Genomic DNA, 20070 nt, shown 5'->3' on the forward strand with positions numbered 1-20070 from the left:
AAATATGGAGACTCCCCTAAACCCTATACCAGGAATTTACCACTTGAAAGACTTACATTCCAATTCCCAAAGAAATCTAGACTGCAACCTAATAGGTGTAAATCTCTAGATTACATACTTGTGGAAATAACAGAGAAACTATTTCCACAACATTTTCAATGTTTACTTGTTGAGAGCCACAGAGGGGCCCCATCAAACTTCCAGCTGCCAGCAAACTTCAGGCTGCCAGCTGATGATTGGCTCACAGCAGCCCCAGCAAACTTCTAGCTGCCAACTGATTGGCTCCTCTGTGGTGATGCTCATTGGGCTGTTTCCCTGCCCTTTTAGACCACAGAGCTGCTCATTGGGGGACTTTTTTGGCTCCGCCCACACGACCCAAACAATCAGCTCAAAAGGTAGAGCTTAATGCAGAGTATTACAAGCTTTTGTGATGTTTAAAGGCCTTTATTATTTATTGTACTACCAACAAAAAAATATTCCTACAGGAGTATTTTGGCAAGAAGGTCCATTATTATGGATACATTTATCTTATTCTCCTAACACTATTCTTACTAGGTATCCTGAGGCTGTAGGACAATTAATACTCAAAGGAATAAAAGCAGCAAAGGGAGTGTTTGGAATTTCTCCCAATAAAATTATTACTCCATATACTATGGATAAATTGATGAGTTAGCTAATGAGTTAAATATTTGGGCAATAACCATGTGCAAATCTAATGTTTCATTTGATAACCACTTACCATCTAATCCTTTATTGTCTTTTTGGTCATTGCATCCTGTAATTTTTCCAAAAATGACAAGAAAAACACCTATCATGAATGCTCCAAATATATTCACTGATGGGTCAAATAATGGTAGCAATAGTTACACCTGATCAAACTTTTACATTTTTAGTACCCAAACAATCAGCTCAAAAGGTAGAGCTTAATGCAGTATTACAAGCTTTTGTGATGTTTAAAGATTCTGTATTTAATTTATTTTCCGATAGTCAGTATATAGTTAATGCTATAGTATCCCTTGAAGGTGCTGGTAGGATTTCCCCTTCCTCTACTGTTTTCTCTTTGCTTTCCACTATACAAAGTCTAATCTGTGACAGAAAAGATCCGTTCTTTATAGGACATATCAGGGCACATACAGGATTGCCTGGAGCCCTTAGTTTGGGCAATCATTTAGCAGATAAAACTACACATGACATACATATTTTCTCTACACTAGAAGAAGCTACAAATTTTCATAAAAAGTTTCCATGTCAATGCTAATACTTTACAAAAGCATTTTAAAATAACTAAGGAACAAGCTAGACAAATAATAAAACAATATCAAAATTGTGTGACCTTTTTACCACAAATTAATCTTGGAGTCAATCCTAGAGGATTGATACCTAACCATATTTGGCAGATGGACGTCACACACTTGCCAGAATTTGGAAAATTAAAATATTTGCATGTTACAGTTGATACTTCTTCTGGATTTTTGATGGGCTCCCTTCATGCCAGAGAAAAAACTAAAGATATTATAGCTCATTGCTTACAAAATTTTGCCACTCTGGGTGTTCCAAAACAGTTAAAAACAGATAATGCCCCTGGTTATACTTCTACCTCTTTTAAACAATTTTGCTCAACATTTGGCATTACTCATATAACAGGAAACCCATACAATCCACAGGGACAAGGCATAGTTGAAAGAGCTCATCAAACTATTAAAATGTACTTATTAAAGCAAAAAGAGGGAATTGGGAAGGGGTATATATTCCCCAAAGATAAACTTAAAATAACCCTTTTTACTCTAAACTTTTAAAATTTGGATTCATCAGGACTTAGTGCTGCAGAAAGGCATATGTGTCCAAAAAATGTGCATAAGCCCAAGGTACTTTGGAAGGATATTCTAACAGGACAATGGAAAGGTGCTGACCCAGTAATTGTCTGGAGTCGGGGGTCTGTTTGTGTGTTTCCACAGGGAGAACAACAGCCGATTTGGATTCCAGAGAGATTAACTAAAGCGATTTCTACAGACCAAAAAGAAGATGATTTGGCTCAAATCCATAACAGCTGATATCCAGAACTCCAGTTTGGCTACCCTTACATCTGTGACAGAACCAGGATGCTTTTTTCAATATCTATTTTATTATTGCCCTTTCCCACATCATGAAGTTCTACTTTGTTTTTTGAGCTCATACAGACCTAGGTTAATGTTTTGCTGATCAGTTCTATTTTTTGACTATAGAGTTTTTAAACATTGCAATGGAGATTTCACTTGTAAAAAGTTATAAGGCCTTTACTATTATGTTATGTGTTGTATGTATTATATTATGTGTGCACACTTGTGTTTTGTGTTATATGTTTGAATGTACGTATGTCCATATATCATATATGATGAGTGCTCATGAAAAATGGATCCAAATATTTTTTTTCACATGATTTAAATGGTTTAATTTAAATTGGGTAAACAGCTGTTGAGGATTGTTTTAATATATGAACAAAAAAGGAGGTTAACAGATCTGTTTGTTTACTTTCACCTTTCCTTTTCATTATATTTAATAATTCTCTTCAAGATAAGGTACATTGTTAAGAAAATTGTTTTCTTTTAGTGCCTTCTGGAATGTTATATAATTTTTTCTTTAGTCATTATTGCCAGAATTCCTATCTTCATCCCAGTGCTGGTGAAGACAAAGATAAAACCAATCTATGGCTTCTGCAATAGCCATCACTGAACTGCTTGCAGAACTTGCCTGGACTATGTATCACTTGTATGCATTGTGAACTCACTTGTATGCACTGTTAACTATCTGTTGGTGTAGCGACTTGTGGTAGTGTTGGGGTTTTTTGCTGATGGTGTCATAGGTGGTACAATTTTTCCAAAAGGAGCCGTCAATTGGCTTGGTGTATCTTCCTCCCTTCTGCTTGTCATGGTCATTCAGCTAAAATTTGGGGGCCAACAGAGGTGAGGCAAAGAACCTCAACCCCCCCCCCACCGCTGGTACAAAGACCTATCCACAGATGTGGCTGTATGCTGGACGGGTAGTCAGTGAAGGGTAAGATCCAATTGCAATGGTACCAACCTAAGACAAGAGGCTGATGCCTTGATGTCAGCTCATCCAATAACAGGTAAGGACCATATGTAGTATTGGACAACCTAAGGCAGGCACGGTCCCTAAGCCACATGCTTGTTGTTTAAACAGAGAGGGGGAGATGTTGAGAGCCACAGCCGAAGGGGCCCCAGCAAACTTCCAGCTGCCAGCTTATGATTGGCTCACAGCTTCCCCAGCAAACTTCTAGCTGCCAACTGATTGGCTCCTCTGTGGTGATGCTCATTGGGCTGTTTCCCCGCCCTTTCAGACCACAGAGCTGCTCATTGGGGGACTTTTTTGGCTCTGCCCACACGACCCAGCCAATCAGCCTCAAGAGCAGGAGGAGTGGGGGAGGTTGAGAGGCTTGTGGGAAGCCTGTGGTGGCAGTTGGGCTCTGAAGGTTTTCCTGAGGAGCTGTTTTGTTTGGCGTGTGTGGTTCTAAAAATAAAGTTTGTTTCTTTTGACAAATGGCTCCTGAATTGTGCCCAGCCAGACTGCAGCATTTACTGTGCACTAAATATTTCTTTTCTGATGCTACTGTTTTTGTTTTAGCTACCTGCCCCAGGTAGCCCATGTACCAGTCAACATTATACTTCTACTTCTTTTACAAGGCTTAAAAGCTGACTCCTTTACCAGGGAAGTATTGACACAAAGAAGAGAGAGGGTTTCACAAACAAATGAGGTAAGACAATTTTTTCATATACTATACCACAAAACAATTCTCTATGGTCCCATCAGATAAGGAGTATGTTCTCACAAGCCTTCATAATACTGCAGTAAAAAATGTTATTTCCTGCAGCAGTTTAGCCTTTCCATGCTGGTCGAATGTGATGTGATTCAATTGTTACTTCATTCAGCCACGCTGCAGGGACAGAGTATACATGTCCTAGTGGATTGTACCAGTACCACTAGTCTGTCATGGCAATGTAACAAATGAGGTGAAACAGAAATTTATTTGAGCTAATTCCATAGTCTCCATATCAAGGTGCCTGCTGGAATGATTTCCTTTGAGGTCCACTCTCTGACATGTTTATTGCTATCTTCTGTCTCTAAGTTTGCATGACATTTTTCTGTGCTTCTCTGTGTCCTTATTGTTGCTTTTTATAAGGAGAAAAATTTAATTGGATTAGACTTTACACCAATTAACTAGATTAACATTAATCATGTCTTTAAAAATTATATATTTAAATAGATTCACAGTCTGGGGCACTAGGTATTTGGAACCACAATATATGAGACTTGGGGAGGGGACACAATTCAGCTAAGAACATAAACTAGTCTCCTGCTGAATGCAGACTTCCTGGAAAGGGAATACTGAGTGAAGGGATATGCACATGGAACATTTTAATAGCTAAAATCAGATTACAGCACAAAAGAGCTGCTGAAGTTACACTGCCACAAGAAATCTCTGGTTGTAGCTGCTTCTCTGCAGCCAGGCTTCCCTGGGTGTTGGCATTTAAACAATTATTTTTCTTGATCAATCTCTTTTCCATGTGGCAACTAAATTCACACTGTTCTATTTTTTTTTTCAATTTCCCAACTGAAAACTTGAGTTACCTTTCAGTTGATTTATCAACCATTTAGATTTTTTTCTTCCCTGAGTCCAGCCCATATTTTGGGCCCTGTATTGTGCTCTCTTGCAATTGCCCCAGTGAGGAACCTGGGTTGACATACCTCTGTTACTAAAGACTTCCCTTAACATGAAAGCAGGATAAACCATAGTCTCTGAACTCAAAGGGACCTCCTAGGACATCCTCACTAGGGTTGCTCTTTAAAATGGAGAAGCATTAATATTTCTCTATTTGAGAGGTGACAAACCAGACAAACCTGCAACATCCCCTATATCAATAGCAAACCAGACTGAGAAGCTTAGAAAGAATTTCATGCGATTCTTCTCTGGGCAGCTCTCAGTTCTGACACAAGCTGCTTGCTGACAAGCCATTTGATACCTAGAAGCCTGTGTTCTCTCATCTCTGCAATTGGATGTTTTTAGAGGTCTCAGGTGGATGATGGCTTCATGGGGGCTCTTGTGCTTCCACAGCTGATAAAACACCTTGAAGTTGTTGTGTAGATACTGCTAAACCATCTCTGACACCATATCAATCATCTTTCAGAAGTTTATAACCTATTTATCATGGGCACTCATGTCCTTCACATGCCCCAATACAATATTTCAAATCTTCCTGGACTGAATACCAGATTCCAATTCTCTGATGATTCGTGTACTGCCAATAATTATATGTCATCCTTGGCCTCCTTTTGCTCTATGCCATCAACAAAAGAAATGTGCTGCAGGCCTCAATAGCCTTGTCCCTCTTTGCTTTGAAAACATAGAGCTTAGTAGTCCTTTATATCCCTCTAAATCAGCCTATTCTATAATTTATTAACCCTGATTAAACTTACATATATTCGATATCAACCTATATTTTCATTTGTAAAGGGTGTTGATTAAATTCTAGCGGGTGTTTGCCCTTGAGGTAAACTGAAACATGATTCCATGGAGCCTGGAATGGGAGCCCCAAGATAACAGAGATCTATGAGAATGTTCTGTTTGTGTGGCACTATGTAATATGCAGGACTGCATTTTATATACATATATCACAAAGCCTGCTCTTTTGAATAAGTCACTTTCCAAGTCTGATGAGAATAAGGAATGTTGCAAGAGTCTTGTGATCTGGTAGAAGTGTTTCAGTTTCGGAATCAGACACAGCTCATCCTGTGTCCCGGCCCACCTGATTATTAGTTGTGAGAGTCTGTCCACAGGAGAAAACATATATTACAGCCTGGCCATTGGGTATAAACCCAAATTGCCAAATATGTTTGCATTTGATGTATTTAAACAATAGAGTAAAGACTGCTGAAGATTACAGGCTATGTGTTCCTAACCTCCTGGGATCCCATCTTCCTTTTCTTTTTTTAAAAAAATATTTATTATTTTTAAGGTGTAGATGGACACAACACAATGCCTTTATTTCTATGTGGTGCTGAGGATGGAACTTGGGTCCTGCGTGTGTTAGGCTAGCGCCCTACCGCTAAGCCACAATCCCAGCCTCCATCTTCCTTTTCTTGCTGTCCAATACCTACAATGGGAAAGAACCTGAGACCAGTATGATGTGGGAAAGAGTGATCTACTTTTGGACACTTCCTGGTTGGAGCTTCCTGCTCCCACTCAGGGCATTGTTTCTCCTAATTTTGGGCTTGAGGAGAAATATTAGTGGGAAAGTGTATTGCTCAGCTCTAGTATATAAAGAGATAGACCATGCCCATAAAGTCCCTGATATTAGGGGACCCATAGCGCTCAAATCTGGAATGTGGTTCCTGTGAACTGAGATATGATGGAGCAAGTCAAACTTGAGGATGTAGTTCCAAAAGCACACATACTTCATTAGTAGTATTCTTAGTCACAGAAAGATAATATTCTGGATATTCTGAATTATGTTATTAATATCAATTTCAACTGTCACTTTTAACATTATTAATGTGAATACTAGAAATATTTAAATTACCCTTGTGCCTTACGTGTTGTTTTCATTGGACATTGTTGTTTTGGGGGTTGCTCCCTAGTTCAAATTTCAATCTGTCTCCTAACAAGAACAGAGGCCAGAAAAGTTAAATGAAATTTTATAGTAATTGTCATTGCATTATTTTCATTCATGAATAATATACAGGCATATATAATCCATAAACTGAAATGACCTTATATGTAAGGTTAGATGCAAATGTTCTGCTGGTTGGTCTAGATCCTACTTTTGGAAGGAAATCTTGCCATAAAATAGCATCAGCCTGAGGCTCTGAGGTGTAATTACCAGACCTCAAAAGAAAAAAAAAAAAGAAAAAAAGAACCTGCCACCAAGAATCTGTCATTCTGGCCTTATGCATGACTGGACTGGGTATTATTTCCTATTACTCAAAAAGAAGGTTACTGGGCTCAGACTCAGGGGCACAGTCTGAAGCCCTGTCCATTCAAGAGCACTAAGTGAGAACTGTCCAATCCTGTGTGCAGCCAGCGAGGAGGGGGCGGGCTTCCGCAATCGGGTCCCCCCCACCCCACCCCGGAGTCCGCCATTTCTGCCATTTGTCTCCAAGTTTCACTCTCAAGCTTCGGAGAAATGGTGAGTGCGCAGTGGCACCTGGAGCCTGGGCAGGGAGGCTGGGGAGGGAGGCTTGGAACCCGGGCACCGGCTGGGGCGGGACGGGAGCTCGCAGACGGGACTCCGGCCGTCTCTGGAGCCTGGGCAGGGAGGCTGGGGAGGGAGGCTTGGAACCCGGGCACCTGCTCGCGCGGGACAGGAGCTCGCAGACGGGACTCCGGCCGTCTCTGGAGCCTGCAGGCCTGAGCCCTCCATTGGGGCAGTATGCCCCTAGTCCTACCGTCCATCTAGGTGGGGAGAAGTCAGTGGCAGAGATCCATAGCCACCTTTCTGATCCTCGCAGGGCATCCTCAGCCCCTGCGTCAAATCCTATCTGGCAGGTGTGCGCCTGCAACCCAGACTCTTTTTTTTCTTTTTTTATTGTTGGTTGTTCAGAACATTACATACTTCTTGACATATCATGTTTCACACTTTGATTCAAGTGGGTTATGAACTCCCATTTTTACCCCGTATACAGATGGCAGAATCACATCAGTTACACTTCCATTGATTTACATATTGACATTCTCGTGTCTGTTGTGTTCTGCTGCCTTTCCTATCCTCTACTATCCCCCCTCCCTCCCCTCCCCTCCCCTCTTCTCTCTCTACCCCCTCTACTGTAAATCCTAATACAACCCAGACTCTTGAGGAGGCTGGTGACAGGTGGGACGATCCTCATGACCACATCTCCACATGTTCTTTTCCGGCAGGAGAGAAGCTTGGTCTATAGGGACCTCACTGTGGTCTGTAGGGACCTCAGCTCGTTTTCATTTTTTCTTTTTTTTTTTTTGGTTACTGAAAGTTGAACTGCGGGATATTATACTACTGAGCTATATATATCCCTGGTGCTATTTACCTATTTGTTTATTGAGACCGGTCTAGCCAAGTTGCTGAGATTGGCTTTGTTAGGGTTTGATTTATCTAGACTTTTCTATTGCAATTAAGTATATATTTTTTACATACATATGGATTCATATATTGATTTTGCTAAATTGTGATTCCTTGATATTATGGTAATATAGTATAGTTTTATAATATACATGAATATCAGGTAATGATAAGTACTTATTTTGCTCTTATAATTGAAAAGTTTCTTGGCTAAAGTTATATATAACTTTGTGGATGAATTTTAGAACTTCATGCCTTGGTTAGTTATTTCATTAAAAGTAAAGAATGTTGAATTTTTTTTTGTTATGGCATTATAGCTATACATAATATTGGGTTCATTTTGACATAATTATACAAGTATGGAATATAATTTGCTCCACTTCATTACCCAGTGATTCCCCTTTCCCTCTTCCCTTCCCTCTCTTCCATTTATTTATAGTTTTTAAAATTACTGCTTTATAGATACACATAAAGCTAGAATTTACTGTGATATATTCATATATGTAATAGCAATTTTGGTGGGAATATATTTTGTAGGTTAATTTGGGAAAAATTGTCATCTTTATAATGATGAGTTTTTTCATGTACACATGGATGTGTAATTGAGTCTCTGATGTCGTTCTGATGACTTTTGTTTTCTCATAAGTTCTACATATTTTCTTTCTAAACATGTGTACATGTAAAATACACATGCATATATAAAACTTAAACATGGTGTTTTACACTATTTTTTAAACTGGATAACTATGACCAAAAATGTGACTGGCCCCTAGTGACCATTTTTCCACAGGTTATTATTTATCTGTTCCAAGATGTGCATTCTCTTGAACCATCCCCCTGGGTTTCAGGTGTTCAGATGAGTACTGTTGTGTTCTTACATATTATCATGGTCACATATGCTGTAATTTCAGTAAGTCTATGATGGGGAGTATTGTGTACATTCAATAGCATACAGTTTCCACAAGCAGGTCATAGTAACTTAAACTGCTCTTGAGTTTAATGAGTATTCATTTGTTTTACATCTTCATCAATATTTAATTTTGTCTGTGATGGGATTTTATTTTATATTTCTCTAATTTTTAAAGATGTTGACTTTTTATGATTATTGAATACTTAGATTATCTCCTGTATGAATTGGCAGTTCAAGGCTCTTCCCTGTATTTCTTTTGTGGTTTCTGGCTTCAAAAATAAGAAAATAAATCCAACAAGGCAGATAGAGTTTGATTTCAAGAAAAAGCCAATAATTTTACTTTTAATCATTAAAAAAAATCATCTTTTTTCTTCCCCTGAGTATATATTGTATGTTTCTTGTCTGCTTTATATTTAGAGGTTATTTCAAATAAAATTCTAGACCTTATCTTTAGAAATTCTATTCTTTTTCTTTCTTTCTTTTATTTTTATTTTATTTTATTTTATTTTGTGGTGCTGAGGGTTGAACCCAGGGCTTTGTGCATGCAAGGCAAGTACTCGACCAACTGAGCTATACCCAGCCCTTATATTTGGAAATTCTAACAGGAAAAATAAATAAGGAAAATCTCCCTTCCCTATGGCTGCAGGAAAATGAATATATTTCCTCAAAATTATTTAGTAAGTAAATAAATTGTTGAATGACACATTTACTAAAACATCCACTCCTCTTCCTTGAAGGTTTTTTTTTTTTTTTCTTCTTGAATGTTTTTGACAGTGAATCATGCATTTTATTATCTGGATTTTGGAATTTACTACAAAATCATATTTGATAAGATTTGGCAAATCCTAGAAATATTCATCCGTAATTTATTGTTTACTGAATGATGTGCTTAGAGATAACTACCAAAGGACATATTTATTTTTTGAAATAGTTACCTCATTTTTCTTTCAATTTGTTATAAGCCTTTTAGATGTATTTCTTTTCTGAGTCAGACTCTGGTCCTGTGGTGTGCTTTTTTGCACCCTGAAAGCTCTAAGCATTTACCCTCATAAGGAATCTGGGTTGATAGTTGTGCTGGTGAAGAGTTCCTTAACCTTAAAGAAGGAAAAACATTTGTGTTGCTCCTGGGATGTCTTTTCTAGGCACTCTCTTCAAAATGGAGAGAAAATATTTCTCCAGACTGACATCCCCTATATCAAGAGCAAACCAGCCTTTGAGGAGCTTTGAAGGGATTTCACACAGCTCTGTCTCTGGGTAGTTCTCTGTGTGCTACTAAGTTTCCATTTAATGTCCAGAAACCTGTGTTTTCTCATCTTTACAATGGGAATAATTTTAGGGGACACAGATGAATAGTGGTCTTCATGGAGCTACTAATACATGTATGTGCTGTGGCCCACATCTAACAAACCACTTGGCAGATACTAATCGTTTAACCATTATCTGCCACTCACATGAATTTTCTTTCAAAAGGTTATAATAATCTTTTCACTGTAGACAACCATGTCATCCACATTCCCAAATATAAAAGATTGAATCTTCTTTGTCTGAATTCCAGATTCCAATTCTCTTGTGTTCAAGGTGGCAAAACTTCTTTGTGTTTCTCTTTGTCTTTTTACTTTGTGTTCCTGACAAAATATTTTTCTGCTTTATGCCTCTATTACTGTTTATCTATGTTTAGAAAATGACATAGAAACCTTTATTATTTGCTGATTGTAGAGGAGGGTTGAGAATACTTCTGGCTGGTGTCTGTCCTTGTTATAAATTGAACCAGGACTCTCCTGGGTCCTGGAAAGGGAGCCCCATAACCAATCAGGTACATGAAAAGGTTTTGTTGATATATTATATATAAATATTACATATGTGCATATTATATATAATATGTACATATTTTATACACACACACACACATAGGTGCAGGTAAGTCTATTGAGTGCATTTCTTTTAGGTGAGGAATACAGTTCTTTACCAATATTTCTTCTCAGGTTCAAAAGAGAGATATTGCCCTGTGTGAGAGCAGGGAGTTTACCCAGAAAGTTTCCAGAAGTAGACATTTTCCCACCAAATGCTGGCCATGATCCATTCCATTCCATATATCAGACAGCAAGCAATATATATGTATATGTAAATATAGTGTACAATATATAAGTGTATATATTACATAGTAGTATGTACACACTCATACATAGAAATCCTGCTTTTTTAAACAAATATCACTAACAACTCCTAAATTAATAAGAAAAGTTGTATGACTCATGTGGTGTAGTGGAGGTATTTGGGTTTCAAATTAGATGCAATTTGTTTGTTTGTTTGTTTTTGTACTGGGATTGAAACCAGGGGCACTTAACTACTGAGGCACATCCCTAGCACATTTTAATATTTTATTTAGTTAACAGGGTCTTGCTAAGTTGCTCAGTTTTGAACTTGCAATCCTACCTCAGCCTCCCAAGCTGCTGGGATCACAGGTGTGTGCCACATGCATGGCAACAAAATTCATCTTTTTTCTTAATATTTATTTTTCAGGTGTAGATGGTCACAACACAATGCCTTTATTATTTTTTTTTAATGTGGTGCTGAGGATCGAACCCAGGTCCCACCCATGCTAGGAGAGCGCTCTGCCGCTGAGCCACAATCCCAGCCCTGCCACAAAATTCATCTTGATTCCAAACCCCTTGCTTATTGAGGGGCTTTCATCATAGGAAGAAAAAATGTAATGGACTGGCCATTAGGTCTAAGGCCAAATTGCAAAATTTTGCAAAATTGCAAAATACTTCATTAGTAATTATGGTCACATATTGGTAATATTTACATAATGGGTATGTTTGATAATGTTATTAAACTCAATTTCTACTGTTTATTGTTTTATGTGAACACTAGAAAAATTTTTAATTACCCTTGCACCACATATTAGTATTGATTATTGTTGCCTTAGGGTGATTCTTCCCAGGTCAATCTCTTTCCTAACGAGAGAAGAGAGCAGGGAAGTTAATGAAATTTTGCAGGATTTTCACTTTGTTATTTCCATCCATGAATAATATAAGACTTATATAATCCAGAAATTGAAAGGCCTTATATGCAAGGTTAAATACAAATGTCCTCCTGGCTGGGCTAGATCCCACATCTCTAAGGAAACCTTACCTTCAATTAGCTGCAGCCTGAGGATATGGATTTCAATTCCCAGCAGCTAACACGTCTAATGTCTCCTGAGAGTCTAGAAATATTAGTTCTTGGGTCTCATCTTGTTAGAGAGCAGTCTAAATTTAGGGAATATAGTTTCCCTGGGAAGTAGCTGAGTGCTCTAAAACTGGGAGAAATCTCCCGGTGTACCCTGCATCCAAAAGGCACTTTAGGGTTTTCTTCTCTTGACGACTGTGAATACTGCTCCAATGAAGATGAGAATGCAACCATTTATTTAACATACTGATTTCAACTACTGTGGAAATGCACCCAGGTGAGCAAGGGAGAAGGGCTCAGGAAGTGCTGAACTACCACCTGGGCTGCCAGTGGTGAACTAAATTTCCCCTGTAAACCCTTTGGTGCTGGCTAGATAAAAGCTCAGCTGTTGTCAACAGCAGTTTGCAGAGTATGCTGGCAAATCCCTTTTAAGGATAAACTGGGACTCTCGAGATTTAACTCCTCCCTTGAGATTTGGGGATTCTGTCCTAGTTAAATGGCACATTGCTCAAGGCAGGCTAATGCCCAAGTATACTCCAACTTTTTCTCCTCATCTGATGCTAAATATTTTTTTCAATTGTCCAATGTATGTGCCTATAACTTTAAGAGGGACTCAAAACTGAGTAGATAATTTGGTGTATCCATGAATGGAGGGAGAGTTAGGAGGCTCAAATTCTGGTGTATTTTTAAAATTCTCTCTCTTACTATCTGCTTTCTGAGGAGTGCTGGGATATATTTCCAGCGTTACATTCTGCACACTAGCCTTACCAGTGATCCGGGCCTATAGTTCTAACACCTACCTCTAGATTGGATTGCATTATTTATTAACATTAAATACTTTCCTTGATGTGCTTAGATCTATGTAGGCTCCTTTATTGCCCTTAACAATAAAAGTGATATTTACATACATATGGATTTACCTATGGAATTCTCTGTATTGATATTTATTAGCTTTAAATTACTGTAATATTATAATTTTATACCACACATTAGTGTCAGGTAATGATAACTTGTATTTTTGCTCTAACATTTCAGAGACTTCTTAGCTAATTTCATATATAATTAACCTTCCAGGAGAATTTTAGAAGTTTTTGTTTTGGTCCCTTCTTTAATTAAAAGTAAACATGGTGAAATTTTGATGGGGTATTATTATAGATTAACTTGGGCAAAATGGTCATCTTTATATTGATGAGTTTTATCATCTATACATAGGGTGTGTAATTGATTCTTTTATTTGCTTTTCTGTATTTTTATTTTCTCAAATTCTGCATATTTCCTTTTTAAATATGCTTCCGTATGAAATGCAACATTCATGTGACATCTATATAAAACATACATAGTGTTTTATAGTATTTGTCAGTTGGATATAACATAACAAAAATATGTCTGGCTTCTAGAAACTATTATTTCTCACAGTTTATTGTTTATTTATTCCTAACTGTACATCCTCTTTAACCATGCTCCTGGGTTTCTACTCTGGAGGAATATGGTTATATCCTCATATGTACGGGTGCTGTAAGTTCAATCTGTATTCCTGGTGTGGGTGTATAATATATGTTGGATAACAAAGTCGTTTCTACAAATGGATAATAACAGCTTAAACTCTGTCTTTATGAGAATGCATTTATTCCATATGTTCACCAACACTATTTAATTGTATATATATAATGTGATTTTGTTTCACATTACCTAATTTCTAATTTCTATTAGAGTATAAGGTTTCAAAATAATTTTTAATTATCTTCTGTATTTCGGTAGTGTCTGTTGTGATATTGCCCTTTTCATCACATATGCTGATAATTTGAGTTCTCTCTCTCCTTAGCATGGCTAAGGGTCTGTCAATTTTATTTATTTTTTCAAAGAACCAACTTTTAGTTTTGTCAATTTTTTCAGTTGTTTCTTTTGTTTCAATTTCATTGATTTCAGCTCTGATTTTTAATTATTTCTTGCCTTCTACTGCTTTTGCTGCTGATTTGTTCTTTTTCTAGGGCTTTGAGATGTAGTGTGAGGACATTTATTTGTTGGCTTTTTCTTCTTTTAAGGAATGAACTCCATGCAATGAATTTTCCTCTTAATACTGCTTTCATAGTGTCCCAGAGATTTTGATATGTTGTGTCTGTATTCTCATTTACCTCTAAGAATTTTTTAATCTCCTCCTTGATGACTTCTGTAACCCATTATTTATTCAGTAGCATATTGTTTAGTCTCCAGGTGATGCAGAAATTTTTCTTCTTTATTTTGTCACTGATTTCCAATTTCATTCCATTATGATCAGAAAAAATGCACGGTACTATGTCTACTCCTTTGTATTTGCTAAGAGTTGCCCTGTGGCATAATATATGGTCTATTTTTGCGAAGGATCCATGTGCTGTTGAGAAGAAAGTGTATCCACTTGATGCTGCTTGATATACTCTATATATGTCAGTTAAGTCTAAGTTATTAATTGGGTTATTGATCTCTATAATTTCTTTATTCAAGTATTGTTTGGAAGATCTGTCCAGTGGTGAGAGAGGTGTGTTAAAGTCACCCAAGGTTATTGTGTTATGGTCAATTTGACTCTTGAACTTGAGAAGAGTTTGTTTGATGATAGCTGCACCATTGTTTGGGGCATATATATATATATATTTATGATTGTTATGTCTTGTTGATGTATGGTTCCCTTGAGAAGTATGCAATGTCCATCTTTATCCCTTTTGATTAACTTTGGCTTGAAGTCTACTTTATTTGATACGAATGTGGAGACCCCTGCTTGCTTCTGCAGCCGCTGTGAGTGGTATGATTTTTCTCAACCTTTCACCATGTTGCACAAGTTGGTGTGGGTGGATCTAATCAGAGAAGAAACCAAGTCATGTTAAATACCCAAAAATAAACAAAAATGGCTGGGAATACAAATCATGTCTCAATAATAACCCTGAATGTTAATGGCCTAAACTCACCAATCAAAAGACAGACTAGTGGATGGGGGACAACAATATGCTGCCTCCAAGAGACTGATCTCATTAGAGGGTCTGGGTTGAAAAATCTGCTGAGATACGAATTGGTCTCCCCCTATATGTGATCTGATTCCTCTCTCTTGAAGCTTTTAAGATTCTATCCTATTCTGTGTGCTGGGCATTTTCATATAATATGTCTTGGTATAAATCTGTTGTAATTTTGTACATTTGCAGTCCTGTAAGCCTCTTGTATTTGGTTTTTCAATTCATTCTTCATGCTTGGGAGATTTTCTGATATTACCTCATTGAAGCATTCCTTTGGTTTTAAACTCTGTGCCTTTCTCTATCCCAATAACTCTTAGATTTGGTTTTTTGATGCTGTCCCATAATTCTGGGATATTCTGTTCATGATTTCTAACTATCTTCACTGTGTTATCAACTTTATTTTCTAGGTTGTATACTTTGTCTTCATTATCTGATGTTCTTTCTTCCAAGTGATCTAGTCTGTTGGTTATGCTTTCTATTGAGTTTTTTATTTGATTTATTGTGTTCTTCATTTCAAGGATTTCTGACTTTTTTTTCCCCCCAGAGTCTCTCTCTCTCTCTTGAAGTAATCTTTTGCTGCCTGTATTTGCTCTCTTTTCTCATTGTTGGAGTGATCAATTTTTGCCTGTATTTGCTCATTTAGGTCATTCTTTAATTCACAAATCATTTTAACTATGAACCTTTTGAACTCCTTCTCTGACATTTCATCAACTTCACTCTCTGTGGGTTCTATTATTATAGTGTCCTGGTTTGTTTGGGGCACTTTCCTCCCTTGTTTTTTCATGTGGTCTATGTGTCTTCCTTTCTTGCAGTGTGGATCTGAGATAGTACAGTTTCTTTCCTATATTCTTGTAGTACCTGAGCAGATTGTCTGTATCTCACCTTGATGTTGGACTTCCAGACCCTGCTGGTGTTCCAATGAATGCTATTGCATCCTGGATCTGGGTCCTGTGCAAATTGGTGTGGGTGGGTCTGGGCTGCTGGGCTTGACCTCCCTCAGTGTCTGCTGGTCAGAAGGGATGGCTCTGGTGAGTGTCTGCCTTGCCAGGGGAGGGGTAGACCAAGCCTGCTGTGTACCTGGGACCCACATAGGCTGGTGGGGTGGATCTGGGCTGCTGGGCTTGATCTCCCACCAGGCTTGACCTCCTATGGTAGTCTGCTGGTAGGAAGGGGCCAGAGGTTAGGGTCTGGCAGGTGTCTGCCCCACTGGGGGAGAGATGAACTGGGCCTACTGAGAGCATGGGTCCTGTGAGAGATGGTGTGGGTGGTCTGGGCTGGATCTCAACTCCCTCAGTAGTCTATTGGTTGGAAGGGGTGGTCCTGCACCAGAGGCTAGGCTCTGGTGGGTATCCGCCCTGCAGGGGGAGGGGTGGACCAGGTCTGTTGTGCACCTGGGACCTGCACAGGCTGGTGCATGTGCACATTCTTTATTTCTCCCCCTCGAATGCATAAGTCGCACCTTTGAGCATTGCGATATATATCACCATTCCTTTTTATTTTATTTTGGAACAGGGTCTTTCTAAATTACTGAGGCTGGATTTAAAGTTGTGATCCTCTGGACTCAGCCTTCAAAGTAGCTGTGATTACATGTGTGTGTCACCCCTCCTGGCCTCTCTTGGCAGGGATTGCATTCTTTTCCTTTAAAAAAAAAAAAAAACAAACAAACAGGGATTGAACCCAGAGTGCTTAAACACTAATTCACATCACCAGCCCTTTGTAATTTTTTTTTTTAATTTTGAGGCAGGTTGCTTTGAATTTGCAATCCTCCTGCCTCTGCCTCTTAAGCCATGGGGATTACAAGCATGGGTTGCCAGGCAGAGATTATATATGCCTTTTATGTTACATTGGTTAAGGATGAAATCTAGACTAGCAAAACTTCCTAAATTACTGAGAGTTCCCTTCAACTTTTGCCACCACTCCCATCAACAACATCCTTCTTTTAAAAGCTGAATGATAAGCCAAGTGTGGTGATACATGCCTTTTGTAATCCCAGGGATTTGGGAGGTTGAGAAAAGAGGACCATAAGTTTGATGCCAACCTTAGCATCCTAGTGAGACCCTCTACATCTTAAAAACCTTGTCTCCAAATAATTTTTAAAAACTAAAAAAATTATTATATATGTATGTAAAATTTGTGTGTATATATACACAGCTAAATATATGTGTGTGTATATATATTTTTATTCTTCCATGGACATTTAGGTCATTTTTATGAAATGGCTATTCTGGATATTGTTGCAATGAACTTGGTAGAGTATATATTTCTAAAGGCGTATTTCATCTTTTTTAATTATTTTAATGATTAATTACAACTTGAGTGGATTGAGGTATGTCTAGAAAATTGGTATAGAACACCTGTAAATGTGTCTATTGGTGTGTTTTCAGAAGATTGGGTTGGACATCAGTGGGAAAGACCTTCATGAATGTGTAGTACCAACCAACAGGTTTATGTTTTAAAAAATGCAGAAGGGGAACCTGTCACTGGCTTGAGAGCCAAGCTTCTTGAAAGGGTCCTTTTTTCTGATGTGTTACTTGCATTAGGACAAATGACACACATAATATGAAGTCTAGAGACAGGAAGTAAACCTCGGATCAGCAAGCCATTCTTTATTCCAATTGGTGGAACCCTGGTGTGGCTTATTTTGGGGACAAAAAAAATGGTGGTTCACTGAAGCAAAAATCTGGGTTATATAGGCTTTGTTTAGGTTGGGACAGGAGGGCAATACCTGGGGTTTATTGTATTGGGGTCCTGTGGACCCATTAGAGTGGGACTGGAGGGCAATTCCTGGTGTCCATTGTATTGGGGTCTTGCTGAACCATTAGGGTGAGACATGAATGTGAACAGGAAATTTCCTGGGGCTTACTGTATTGGTTTCAAGTAACCCTTTAGGATTTGGGGTCAGATGCCAGTCAAGTGGAGTTCATTTTGTGTTTCTTCCCTCTGGCTGAATACTGGGATTTTAAATGACAAAAGCTTAGGGAAAATGTGCTTGGACTTATTTCCCATATCCTTCCACCTGTGAGCATCTGACTTCAGATTCTTTAACTTTTGATTGTGGGCTTGAATCCCTCAAGTGTCTTTCTAGCCCTTAATCTTGGACTATAGCTGCTTTATTGACCTCCTTAGAGTGTGAGGCTTCCAGTTGCTTGGACTGAGCTGTTACCAGTCCCCCAATTTTGCCAGCCTGCAGAAAGGAGTTTTGGGAATTTTATTACATAATGATGTGAATCAATCTAATAATCCCCTTCTATGTACACTTATACATTGCATATTTTATTAGTTTTGTTTTTTCTGAAAAACTCTGATATGCATAAGCTCAGCAAAATATCTGAGTCATATGGTATATCTTGTTTCCATTTTTTGAAAAACACCCATATTGTTTTCCATGATATCTGTACCAGTTTATATTTCTAACAGGTGAATCCAGGAGTCTGCTGTTCTTCACATCCTCTGCAGTACATGTTATCTACTATGACTTTGCTAACAGCCATCATAACAAGCATGTGGTGATAGCTCATTGTGATATAACCTGAAACCATAAATCTTCCAGAAGAAAATAGGAAAAATTCTTTGACATAAGTGTTAGTAATAGTTTGCAATAGGACAAAGAATGTACAAGAAAAGCAAAAATAAACAAGTGAGACTATATGAAGCTAAAAATGTTTCTATATAGCTAAGGAATCAATCAATGAAATGTTAAAGTAGACCATGGACTGAAGAAAATATTTGCTAACCACATATCTGGGAAAAGTTTAATATCCAAAATATAAGAAAATTATACAACTCATCAAAAAATAAAAAACAAGAAAAGAAAACTAATAATTAAAATATGGTAAAATGCCTAAGTAGACATTTTCCTAAAAATTAAACAAATGTATAAAGGTATGTAGAAGGTGCTAAGCATTATTAATTATTATAGAAATGCCAATCAAATTTATAATTTAGCTTCTCTGTCTCATTTATCTCACAGAAGTGTGAGTACTAAATAGTATATATTCTCCATCCTACAGAAGGCATTAGTTCACAAAAAGCTGAACCCTCATTTCCTCACATTATTCTCTCTCATTATTCCATCTTAATTGCCAAGAAACTCTAGAAACTGGAAAATAACAGCTTATAGATAAATACTAGATAGCCATGATTTTTAATAATTACTTCAAGAATATATAGAATACACTAATAGACTTAGATGTGAAGAAAAATAACATAAAAGACCTACAAAATTGTGAGGATGGCCTTAGGCCTGAGCCTAAGCAACTCCATTTTAAAAACTTCAGTTTGAAACCTGCAGTCTCACCAGGCATGCCTAACAGAGCCTTCCATTATGGCCCTCAGGCACAAACAAGTCACTTCCCACACTGATAAACTCAGAGTGAAGTCTCTGGCAGGCTGTCCTCATCCAACAAGAGGGAAAGGCACCCAATAGGAGGGAAAAGCAAAAAGATCAAGGTGGGGACCACCAGATGTTTTAACCCCGGGGTGAATGATGTCACTCAGAGGCCCAGTGGCAGCTGATAAGGATTAAAAGGGAAGTCAAAAGCCCCAAAATTTGGTATAAATAATAGAGCAAATGAACAGACATTTGGCCAGCTGAAAATGATGCCTTCACACTGAGAGCCTGGACTGACGTCCCAACACTTTTCATTGTTTGCCTAATCCTCTGCATTTTCCACACCACTGTCAAACTGTACTGCAACTTCTTCCTACGACCCTCTTCTCAACTGGCTGCCGGCTCCACCCCAGGAGAAGCCTGCCTTGGTTCCTGACGTAATCACCAAGGTCTGAGTGAATGTGCATCTGCTGTACTTAAAGCCTAAGGCTTGAGACTTTTGATCTGACACTTGAACTTAGCATGCAGAGGGAATGTCTGTCATGAGCTTCTCATGGTTAAGTGTGTTTGGACTGCTTAGAATTAATCTGGAATTTT

The sequence above is a fragment of the Urocitellus parryii genome, chromosome 10 (genome assembly GCF_045843805.1).
Source record: "Urocitellus parryii isolate mUroPar1 chromosome 10, mUroPar1.hap1, whole genome shotgun sequence".
NCBI classification, from domain to species: domain Eukaryota; kingdom Metazoa; phylum Chordata; class Mammalia; order Rodentia; family Sciuridae; genus Urocitellus; species Urocitellus parryii.